Raw genomic sequence first — 13,225 nt, 5'->3', positions numbered from 1 at the left:
CATCATTTGACTCATTGTTAAATATTTAATTTGAACTCTGTGACTGGACAGAGATAAGAGAATATGAACAGAATTTAATGTAATTAAAACATTCATCCAAAATATTTATCCAAAATGTTTTCATTTAAATGTGGACAACAATTGGGCATATCGAGTTCAGAAATGGTTGTAACATATGTGTTTAGCTATATCCCTAGAAGTATAGGCCATAAACAAAGCTACAGTGTATTAACTGAATTAAGGAAAACAAATGTAGGCATCAATGCATTTTTGTATCATGCCTGAATGGGCTACCTCTTATGCCTACTAATTTAAACAGAGACTTTTCAATTATGTATATGTTAGAATATTTTGAATTGATCATTGAACATTTCCAGAGTGCTCAGTGATGACAAACAATGCACCTGTCTATCATCAAATGTATAGTGGGCCAACTTTGATGATTATAAAAGGAAAATAATTTGCATTAATTAACTCCTGGGGCAACTGAATTGTTAAATAATAATATAAATAAAGAGGTATGTAATGCATGAAGGGTTTCACAGAATGCTCATATTACAACAAACAGTCCTCTAAAACTAAGTGCATGAAACTCACCATGTGGTCAGGAAACTCACCCTAGTTCATCAGGCAGCTAGAAGACTCAAAGAATCAGTCACTAATTAGCAAACAGATGTTCATCTTCTCTGAAATGTCACTGACACCAGCAGTCATTGTCATTACACTTAAAATCGTCCTCAGAGCCACAGCTAATATAGCTGAGTGCCGCATGTACAAACGGGCTTCTCAGGTACCCTGGCAGAATGGCCTGGAGACCCGAAGGAAGGTCAGATTTGTCATCATTAGTGAGAGGATACATGTCCTGAATTTAACTCAGACCTGTAAAGACACCAAACAAGCCAACAAACAAGAAATTTCATGGCGTACTTCAAGATACTGGAGTCTCAGAAAGAAACGTTTTATCTTTTTCTGAGTGCAGTTTGTGGAGAACAGTGTACACATCTGTGTTTTTGACTAGACCTCAGTGTACACGTGTTTTTGACTAGTCCTTGGTGTACATATACATGCAGTCATGGTCTGGGGATTAGGGAACTGGTCTTGTGACTGGAGGGTTGTGGGTTCAATTGCCAGGCCATGACTGAAGTGCCCTTGATCAAGGCACTTTACTCCAACCGGGTGCCGGGTTGTCCACTTCTTTGGGCACTCCAAAATATGCCCAAAGGAATCTCAAAAACAACGCGACAAAGGCACAGATATCAAGTAAATGTCTACATACAAACGTGTACATTTCTTATTGTTATGCTCAACACGTGATTGATAGTTACACACAGTCTATTAAAACTATCAAAGGATTGCAAAGCATTTCGAAAACTGCGGCAAACACACAGAACACCATGAAAGCTGATTCCACATAAAACCACAAATTGCATTTAATAATAATTAGTAATAACACAGCCCTGATCCCTCGGTTACTACGTGTTGAATCTCTAGTGCTTACAAATTCTTTCTAGTTATGCAGAGATGCACTCTGTAAACATTTTTATAATTTCAAAAGTGTAACTGCCAAAAGTGTAACTGCCGATTTGTTATAAAAGTTCTAATCATATATTAGCAGAATACCAGCTTACAATAAATATGTAGAAATATGTAGGCTGACAGATTGACAGAAATCTAGTTTAATCTATTTAAAGTATTTTGCTTTACCCAAACAAAAAATGGCAACCACAAAAAACCCTGAAAACCAGAGAATGCAGCCAGTACTACTATCATTTTCCCCATGTAACTAAAATATCCTAGTTTTTCTTCCTTCAAATACAACACTCCAAAACTTGTAGCTGCAGTTTTGGAACAACATGTGAAACAACATGCGAGTCTCTAGAGCTTCACGTGCATTCAAACTAGCGCGGCTACTGCAGTACAGCATTTAAATACCCGTTTCCTGTTCCTTAATTTGAGTCTCACTAATGCCTCTAGAAGTCCATTTACTTGTTAATGTCTTTATGTATTTTTCCATCGTCACTGTATGACACAGCGTTCATAAGGCTGTTCTTCATGGGTGGTGTTGTTCTGGATCTGGGGTTCCCTCTTGCCCTTGGGGGGTGCAGCTGAGCTGTGCTCTGTGATGTGCTGCAGTACCTCTTTACTCTCACTAGGGGGCAAGTTGTAGAAGAAGTATTGAGGAGCCATGCAGATGAACCTGTTCATACGAATAATAAACAGAAATGTGAATATTAGACACTTCAATATAAACACAAAGGAATGTGTCTACATATTTGACTACATTTCATTTGTCATTATCTCCAGTTTTCATACATTCCTGAACTCTAAAGGGTGTTGGAAGAATAAAATAACATGAAAAGTAATTTTAGAATCACATGCCATTCGAAAGTACATGCCATTTGAAAGTAAAGACATTAATTCAAGTTCAACCTCCAGCTCTAGCCTCTAAAGGTACAGAGGAATGGAACAAACGAACCAGAATAGAAAATTAGCTACATGACAAACAATGTCAGGGCAAAACTGGATTTGATGGGTTTGACTGTTCTGTGTAAAAACTCTCTAGCAGTAAAAACCTCACTGGCATATTAGCATTCATCAAATGCAAACTAAAGGATCATTACATTAATAATAGTTGTTGCATTAAACACCACGTTTAAAACTCATAAAAAAGACTTACTCGTGCTGAAATCTGGGTGACGGTTCTGATGCAGTTATTCTCTGACAGCGTGTGCTCATGGTATACAACCCACTGGAAGGTTCTGTTTGTGTGGCTCAGTCCCATAACACGAGAGAGGGTGGATCTGAGCCACGTGCTTGTGGGTAAGAATGAAGTAATTCCCTGATCCATCAATGTCCCTGGCCACCTGGGATATTGGAACAGGCACTTAGGGTCAAAGCTAAATTTAATGATTCCTGTGAGGTCTTTTAAGTTAGAAACCCATACAGCAAGCATTGGTTTGCATTATAAATATACACTACAAAGAGCATTTGATGGGATATTAACAAATACTGGCTTGTGTGAGAAGAACTGTGCACAAATTTCGTTGTATTACATTGAAGATTTATTATGAGAAAACTTGACCAAAGAAGTTTCTCATCCAGACTGGAAACTGCCGTTCATACTGAGTCTAATGGCCTGAATGCTGAATCTAATGGCCCGAATACTGAGTCTAATGGCCCGAATACTGAGTCTAATGGCCTGAATACTGAGTCTAATGGCCTGAATACTGAGTCTAATGGCTTTACCTGCATGAAGAAGCCTGCCAGTAGGACCTGCTTGGTGTTCAGTTGGTCTTGGAGCCGAACGCAGGTGAAGACACCTGGAGCTCTATCCGCCTCAGGATCTCAGCGAGCTCTGCACGAACAGCATCGGCTGTTTGCAGAGCAGCCAGACTCAGGTAATGATCAGCACACCATTGTGCTAAACTGGAACCTGCAGTAAATCAACAGTTCCACAATAATTGAATTATTCTGTAATTAAATTATTCTGTAAATTATGCTGTCGCTTCCACTGCTCTGGAATATAGCAAAATAGTTAAGTGAATATGTGTGCTTTTTAAATGTATTTAACACTCTGCAATTCATTGATTTGTTGATTTTCTCAGAACATATACACTGCTCAAAAAAATAAAGGGAGGAGGAGTGGAGGAGGCCGTAGGAGGGCAACAACCCAGCAGCAGGACCGCTAACTCCGCCTTTGTGCAAGAAGGAACAGGAGGAGCACTGCCAGAGCCCTGCAAAATGACCTCCAGCACGCCACAAATGTGCATGTGTCTGCACAAACGGTTAGAAACCGACTCCATGAGGACGGTATGTGGGCCCGACGTCCACAGATGGGGGTTGTGCTCACAGCCCAACACCGTGCAGGACGCTTGGCATTTGCCAGAGAACACCAGGATTGGCAAATTCGCCACTGGCGCCTTGTGCTCTTCACAGATGAAAGCAGGTTCACACTGAGCACGTGGCAGACGTGACAGAGTCTGGAGACGCCGTGGAGAGCGATCTGCTGCCTGCAACATCCTTCAGCATGACCGGTTTGGCAGTGGGTCAGTAATGGTGTGGGGTGGCATTTCTTTGGAGGGCCGCACAGCCCTCCATGTGCTCACCAGAGGTAGCCTGACTGCCATTAGGTACCAAGATGAGATCCTCAGACCCCTTGTCAGACCATATGCTGGTGCGGTTGGCCCTGGGTTCCTCCTAATGCAGGACAATGCTAGACCTCATGTGGCTGGAGTGTGTCAGCAGTTCCTGCAAGATGAAGGCATTGAAGCTATGGACTGGCCCGCCCGTTCCCCAGACCTGAATCCGATTGAGCACATCTGGGATATCATGCTCCATCCACCAACGTCACATTGCACCACAGACTGTCCAGGAGTTGGCGGATGCTTTAGTCCAGGTCTGGGAGGAGATCCCTCAGGAGACCATCCGCCACCTCATCAGGAGCATGCCCAGGCGTTGTAGGGAGGTCATACAGGCACGTGGAGGCCACACACAATACTGAGCCTCATTTTGACTTGTTTTAAGGACATTACATCAAAGTTGGATCAGCCTGTAGTGTGTTTTTCCACTTTAATTTTGTGTGTGGCTCCAAATCCAGGCCTCCATTGGTTAATAAATTTGATTTCCATTGATGATTTTTGTGTGATTTTGTTGTCAGCACATTCAACTTTGTACAGAACAAAGTATTCAATGAGAATATTTCATTCATTCAGATCTAGGATGTGTTATTTGGATGTGTTCCCTTTATTTTAAGAAAATAAGACAATTAATATCAAAAGACATATTTTTTGTTACAATGGTCAATGTATGTTCATTATGATTTGGTCTGTTTTCTTTGTAGTTTGAAGTTTCAGGTTGCTTTGTCAGGACAAACTGCTCCAGTTTTTGAATGGTTTAAAAATAGAGAATTGTAGTAGCACAACACACTTGCTTGCGGTATGTTTTAGTTATTAGTGCTAGTCAGCTTGGTCAACAAACAGCAACATAAGATGCATCAGTATTGGTTATGGAAGAAACTAAGAAAAATCTAAAATTTCTATTAAGAAACTAAACTTTGTAAAAATTATAGATACAAGAAACACATCATCAAATTTGGCCAGAACTGATATGGTATGGTGACACAACATTCAAAGTGACCCTTATGTGAACCGACTTCACATTCATCATCTATAATATAAGCTGTCACACCAAGATAATTCTTGTTGCTAATAGAGGTCCAACCTCCGCGAACGGCGGAAACATTCATACTTGCCGCGTCTTACTTAAGCCTTCGACCACAGAGAGCGCTCTACAGTCCACAGCAATCCATCTCGCCAGTGAATTGGTCAATTTTGTTTCTTAATTTGAACCCCGACATGTGGTCGAGTGTTGACTGGCGACACTGTTTGCTCGTACTAGGAATACATTTATCAGCTAAGTTATCATTACTGACCTGCGTGTTAGCCCCAACATGTTTTGCGTTGAGGTGGTAATGAAGGGTGGAAGTGCTCCTGTGATAAGCGAACTCCTTCCTACATAAAGTGCAAATAACACTATTTGTGTTTGTACTTCCATCTGGAAGTTTCTTATATTTAAATTTCCCATCCACCAGCGTAGCCTCTTCAGTCATCTCCATCATGCTCATCTTATTGTGCGTCCATATAATCTGTATGTCTGGAACTCGTGCACTGAGAAACATTCCATGGTGCAAAAGTGTCTCATGCGTTAAATGTGTTAAAATGCATTAATTTTTTTAGTTTGTTAGTTTTCCTGTAATTAATTAATCGAAATTAACGCGTTAAAGTCCCACCACTACATTTGATATAATAAATGTTTGGGGTGCTTAGAACGTTCAATAAACACACTGAAAGAGTCAAATATAAAATAGGTCTTAGTAAATGGAAGTGAATATGTTTACTAACAATACACATTTAGTTCACATTCTGGGTTTGATATGTTAATGAGTCTGGTGTGTTTTAATTCTCACGTGACTCACGTGAGCTGTGCTGGCTGTGTTTGTAGGCGTTGTACACATTGATAAGGAGGAGGGGCCAGGAAGCAAGATGGAGCTGCAAGAGGATAGGACACTTCATAAACCATGGATTCAGTCAATTCAGTCAGTTTAATTTATCATGTCTGCAACACTGACATGAGCTACATAGAGTGAGAAGTATCTGGATGAAACAGTTTATACAGCAGGGTGAAAAATGTGTCTTTTTATCATGAACCAACATGTTCAATAAGGTGTCAAAATGCCGGTCCTAATGAAGGTAACCTCAATGTTCATATCTGGCAGCCCTACTACCGCTCCACAGAATAGAATGTATGTTATAGCAAAATGTGATTTAAGTTTTCCGTATTTGGCAGATGCTTTTTTCAGAGCAACTGACATGAATTACATATATCAGTACAAACATACGCTGTATATCTCTAGGAATAAAACCCCTGACATTGCTAGGTGTTGTCCTAGCTTGCCCTACCTGTACTACCAGTTGAGGTGTGAGTCTAGTTTAAAAAGATGCTGACAACCAAACACAAAAACTAAACAGTACCAGGATCTTTTCTCCTAACTAAACAGATGAATTAGTTACACTATAATGAAAGATGTAGTCACTGACATGCAGATGTATAGAAAAACAAAACAATAATAAGGTGGTTTGTCAAAATGGTTCATGTATAGATGGATAGACAGTGGGGTGAAAATACTTGGCTTACACATTATTCTTGCCTGTTAGAATGAATGACATTACCTGTTAACATGGCAGCAATGGTTAGCACCTCACTCGCACAGTCAAACTCGCAGGAGGCCAGCAGACTCTTAGCCATCTGCGGTTCCAGAGGCAACTCAGACATAATCACTGCAATCTCAGACAGGTTCCCATCATTATCCAGAGCCGTTAGATAGTCCAGCTCTTCTAAAGCCTGCATGAGGCGGGAGACACAAACAATAACTCGCCATCAGTTAGACATAAAAAATACATAACACTAGCCAACTGACTAGATACCAAGACTATCTTACTTACTGGTGTCATGTTTCTCAGCAGCATTTAGAAGTCGGTGCAGCTCGGTTGACTTAGTCAGGTGTTTGGACTCTTCGATAACCTTCGGCTTGAAGGTTGTGTCCCACTTCTCAAGCAACCTGGAGGACGTTTCCTCACCAAACAGCAGCACAAAATCTTGATTCAGCTGTTGATCAAATACACATACAAATGTATCAGTGGTCAATGCACTGTAAACAGCCAAACCAAATGAAAGCCTGGATTTTAAAAACCAATGCACAACTCACTAGTCCTTTGACATCTAAAAAACGTGGGAATGTTTTTAGGACATCTGTCGTTCTCTGTGAGTCATGCACTAGGTTCTGGTGATGTTCAAAGGACATCTTCATCTTCAATACTTTTGGTTCATCATGACAATGAACAAGAAATGATAGAGCTTCCTGGCAGGCATCTCCATCAAGGTGCTCAGGCACTGATGCTACTGATCTTCTGTGATTTGTTCCTTGTGCTTGTGACACTGTGGTTGCCTTAACTGATTGTTGAGATTTATTCCTGGACATGGTCTTCAGCCGCCATGCTAAATATCCTGTGCTCTTTTCGCAATCATAGAAATGCTCCTGTTAATAAAAAAAATGACATAGTTCCATCATTCATTGATCTTTTATCACAGATTAAAATCTGATAAACTTTACTGAGCTACTTTACTTGCTATGTTAACTAGCTTAGCCTGCCTGGTGTCTCAATGAGCTATTGTTACATTACAAGTCAATTTCCCTATTCACTTCTATTCAAACTGAGCACAATGCTTTCCCCTAATGACACTTAAGAGTTCTGTCTCTATGTAAAACTGGTATAATTTCTGAAAATAAGTACTTTAAACTTACATAGCCCTTTGGAGAAAAAGGATCCTTCAGTGAAGGAAAAAGTGTAATGATCCCCAGGGCATACTTCTCCTTCTGTTTACGGGACGGAATCCTCCTTTAAAGAAAAAGCAATTTAAAAAAATAAATAAACATGTCCTCTTGTACTCTGACACATACGTGACAATACTGGTCATTATTTTATGAACAGTAATTTACAGTTAAAATACAGTACACCAAATATGCACTTTTGGGTCATGGAGTGAAAGAAAAATAATCTAAACTGCAAAGTTAATTTTTTTCAGAAAAATATATACAACTTTGACATAGCAAGCTGTGGCTTTGTATAGCAAGAATGGGATTCTTATAATCAAACGTACATTTGCAAACTAATGCTGGTAGCATGATTATACTGACTACAATGCAAATTCTAACAAAACCTACCTTCATCAGACTCACTGTCACGTACTGTCAGGCATAAGTCAGGATTGGCCTCCATCAGTTCAAGAAGGATGTCTTCCTCCACTGCCGTGTCACTTTCATCAAAAATGTACAGTTCAGATGCACTGGGAATCCCAAACTTGTTTTTGACTATAGGATGAGCAACAAGACACAGGATGACAAGCCTGTACCAGGTTCAAAACTAAACATTAGTATACAGTCAAATCCATGCACCTTGAACACTAAAAGCTCCAGTCGCAAAATGGCACATCCTATGCATTTTTAAATATAAAGCCAAAGTTCCAATGGAAAAAAAGAGAATTCAGATTAGGGAAAGGTCTTAAGAGAGAAGTTGTTCAGTTTATGGTAAAACCGACTGCAGTACCTGCATAATGTTCTGTATTTACTGCATATGGTTAATTGGAACCATACATAATTCATAACCAGAGTAAACATTTATTGACATCTGTTGCAAGATGATTACTTACAAAATTCACCTGCTGTTTTGCATTTTGTGAGTTTTAGTCAAATAAAATATTTTCAATCATGTATTTCAATTTTGAAATTAATATATTAAAGAAAAATTTCATCTCGTTAACCCAATACCATGGCTCGCCACACCCCTAGCAAGTAGCTCCCTGGCTTCTGGTTACTAATGTTGGCAGTGCCATTATTAATGTGATAATGTGACTTAGGGAATTAAATGCCAGTGACAATGATAATACAATAGCATAACAAACTACATTTTAATTCATCATAGTTTGGGAAATATATATATATTTATTCACCTACTTCAGTCCACACTGTGTATGTAGTCAGTTATTGAAGCACTGGTCTTTGCTCCAGTGTCAAAAATACTGTTCAGTTATATACTATGTGAACAAACATACAAATAAACACAATATACAATGTCACGGTTATCAAATATTATTGAGGATATGTCTATGTATTTGTCACGTAGGGCAACGCCCCCTCTCGTAGCTGTCACTCTGGGTTCCCTCATGTCCGTGTTCCCTGCCTGTTTGTCTCGCCCTGCTCGTTAGTTTTATGAATCCCTTGTTAGTTACCACGCCCCTGTGTCATTGTCATCACCTGTCCCTAGTTTAGTCCTGTGTATATTAGTCCCTGTGTCTCCCAGGTCTAGTTGTCGGTCTTTTTGTTTTTCTCTGTGTTTTGCCTGTTCGCCCCAGTGCTGCTGTTCCGTGAGTCTTCCTTGTTGTGTTCGCTATGTCTGTCCGTATTTCGTGTCCTGACTGCCTACCCGTTATGACCCATGCCCGTCACTTCGACTCTGTCTATGGAATTTCCCTTAATAAATCTCGCTCTCCTCAGCGTTTGTGTCCGCCTCCCTGTTCTGCCCCGTGCAGAACGTTACAGTATTGTACGATAAGTACAATATAAGAGTGTTGTACACTCTGATAAGTACAATATAACAGAGAAAACCTAACTTTTACAGGTGCAAGGGGTAATGAACTAAATCTCAACTTCAGCCAAATGGCCAGAAAAGCACAGAAAAAAGGTTATTCCAATGCTATTGGTAGATCTAGCCATGAACGCTAGATAAATCTGACCAATAACCAGCAAACAATTTTGGGCGTAAAGTTGTAAACTGCATCCATGCAAAAGACAAACTACACTAGCATGACAATAATGGTGGCAAATGTTGTGATTGTCATCTTAATCCCTTCATAGTTTGTTTACATTACAGTATTGAATCAACAGCTTATCATAATTTATATATTTTGAATAGTCATAAAGTATTAATCAAATCTCTATTATTAATCACTATATGTTTTGCTTACATTATATTAAGGATCAAGTTGCTAGAATGACGGTGTAAGCGCTTGTGTGCCACTTCCAATACTCCATGCGTTTGCAGTAGGCTAAAATGGGATGTGTAAGAGAAGGCTCACTGTGGCCTTATGTGGTGAGGCCAGGTAGTAAGACCTCGCTTCCAGAATAGAGACAGCTGTAGGTTGAACTATGGAATGTGCAGCTCCTATGTTTAGAGGAAAGCATATATAATGGTGAAGAGAGCAGACAGCTTCAGAGCTGCACATGGGGTGACATGATTAGGTAATGTGAGCTCTCCAGAGATCTCTGTATTAAATTAATTAATAGGCATATGTGTATTTTTTAATAAAAGGCTAAAGACAAGACTGGTAATGTTTTCTTTTGCAATCAACGAACACGCTGCGCTAAGGTAAGAAAAGGTTAAAGCACAACACAAATTAAACACATCAACAAATGACTTGAAACTCGCACCCGTCTTTGCTTATATTCCCACAACTAAAGCATGAAGCTTGCTAATATTTCACCTTAAAATGGTGTGGCAGTCACATGACTTATGTAGGTAGATAGATATGGATCGGAGGTAAATAAACTAGATTTTTTTTTCTCGCTGTGTGAAATCGGAAGTGTGGCGTGTGAAGACGGTCAAATGCGTGTGTCACACGCTCAATGCGTGAGACTTGAGAGCCCTGTTTAATGTTTTTTTATTTCCTTCTTTCGCGGCGAAACGCAAATATCCGCCGAATATATGAGCCTAAGTGACCGAGCTGCAGCTGGAACGAGTACGTGCTGTATTCACTCGTTCACAGAAGAGATAAGACTGTTAAATCATTACCGTAGGTGATATTAACCAGAGATTTATCCATCTCTCTCTCTCCTGTCCGCTCCTCTGCGCCCACCATGGTAGTTGTAGAAAGTGGCGGTTTGTTAATTAGGGTGATTAATTAACAAACCGCCCATGGACTCAAACATGATGAAATACTTCGGTCGAGTTGTACGTCGGTGTTTTTGAAGTGGTCTTCCGATGCTGCTATCAGTATTGTTCTCCGCTAGCTCCCACACGCTAACTGTCCCCACAGTCAAACTGAGGACTGTGACAAATGTCATTTTAAAAAGATTTGCCAATCCTTTCTCACATTTCAAAAAGAGCTCACTTTTTAGCATCTGTGAAGTTGATGGATAATAAACAGGCAATAGAACTGTATCATACTATTAATGAACTAAAACTTTCAGATGATCCCTCGTCCACAAGTTATATCTCTTGTGGGTTTTTTTTGTTTATTTATATTAAAAATATTTGTTTATATTCTATATTTTAATATATTGTAATAACCTGTTGTGGTCTACGTTCAAACTGGTAAAAGTACTTTATCTTGATGCCATTTTTATTGTAATTGATTATTTTTTTACTTCAATAAAAAAAAAAAATATATATATATATATATATTCCCATAATTCCACATTTATTTATTTTTTATTTTATATATTATATTTTTTTATTTAACCTTTATTTAACCAGGCAAATCATTAAGAACAGCTTTCTTATTTGCAATGGCAGCCTGGCAAGAGGCACAGCCTCTTGAAGAACATGCAACATACACATACAACATACACATGACGTCATAATACCTGCTCTGTCATCATAACGACGGCACAACAAATGAGGGTATATATATAATTGCATGTACAGTATAATTCCATATCAGTCTGTGTAAAAACAATGATGTGGGAAGATATTAAAAGGAGTTTTCTCTGGTGCTGGTGCTGTGGCACCCAAGAAGATTTGGACACAGACACAGAGGAGGTATACGGAGGAACAGAATTAAAACAGGAGACCGACAACACCCATGGCTTGAGTGAGTAAATGAGTACAATGGTGACACCTTATTTTGGGGCATATTTTGGGGCTTATTTTGTTCTTTTAACACAGCTGAATTTGGTGTTTATTGGTAAAACCAATAAGTGAAAAATAGAAAAAGAATCTGATAATTTGACAGGTTCATTTTTATGAAGTCAGTGGTGTTGCTATGGCAACATACCAACAAACCTAGGTCCACAAATAGTGATAGTCTCAATATAAATAAAATAATAACGATTCAATTACATTTGTGTCTTTCTGCTTGGCTTTGTATATTTATTGATTAGAAAAAGTCTTTAAAGGGATTTTTTATGGGTTGTGTATTTTCTGGACTATAGAGCGCACCTCAATATAAGCCGCACCTACCAAGTTTTTTTTTAATGGAAAATGTTGTATAAGCCGCACCAGGCTATATGTCGCATATATCTACTGCTTATCTAATGCTTATATTAACACAGTTCAGCTAAAAAACATTGTAATATGTAATTAGGACTTGTTGAAAAAATCATTTTTGCAGTAGCACCTTTGAATGACAGTATTCTGGATGAGGCCTGTAAGGAGCTGCTTCTCGTTCTCCTGGACGAGACTGAGGACTCCTATAACCCATCTCTAGGTGACCAAGACACATACAGAATATCAATTTGATAACATATTTCATAATTTGCTGACATCAACGTGTTCAATAGCTATTCATATCAGACAAGCACACATTAACACAATTCAGATGAAAAACATTCACCTGTTACTTTCATGTAATATTTAATTATGGCTTCTTGAAAAAATCATTTTTGCAGTAGCACCTTTGAATAACAGCGTTCTGGAGGAGGACTGGGAGGAGGACCTCCCCGTTGGCCTTGATCAGATTGAGGTCTCTCTGAATAACAGTATTCTGGATGAGGCCTGTAAGGAGCTGCTCCTCGTTCTCCTGGACGAGACTGAGGACTCCTATAACCCATCTCTAGGTGACCAAGACACATTCATACAGAATATCAATTTGATAACATATTTCATAATTTGCTGACATCAACGTGTTCAATAGCTATTCATATCAGACAAGCGCACATTAACACAATTCAGATGAAAAACATTCACCTGTTACTTTCATGTAATATTTAATTATGGCTTCTTGAAAAAATCATTTTTGCAGTAGTACCTTTGAATAACAGCGTTCTGGAGGAGGACTGGGAGGAGGACCTCCCCGTTGTCCTTGATCAGATTGAGGTCTCCTACAACCCATCTCTAGGTGAATCTCAAGTTAACATATTGTAATTTGCTGATATCAACATGTTCAATAGTTA

At 39.1% G+C, this 13,225-nt stretch overlaps 1 pseudogene; it reads right to left on the bottom strand.

Moving 5' to 3' along the window:
• Nucleotides 1-2,016: 2,016 nt before the first annotated feature.
• On the bottom strand, nt 2,017-10,971 carry LOC143519778 (putative pre-mRNA-splicing factor ATP-dependent RNA helicase DHX32; annotated as a pseudogene).
• Nucleotides 10,972-13,225: the final 2,254 nt, after the last annotated feature.

This window comes from Brachyhypopomus gauderio, chromosome 7 (assembly GCF_052324685.1).
Source record: "Brachyhypopomus gauderio isolate BG-103 chromosome 7, BGAUD_0.2, whole genome shotgun sequence".
Classification (NCBI taxonomy): domain Eukaryota; kingdom Metazoa; phylum Chordata; class Actinopteri; order Gymnotiformes; family Hypopomidae; genus Brachyhypopomus; species Brachyhypopomus gauderio.
Note: the sequence above shows the minus strand (reverse complement) of the source record. Positions and strands in the feature narration are given on the sequence as shown.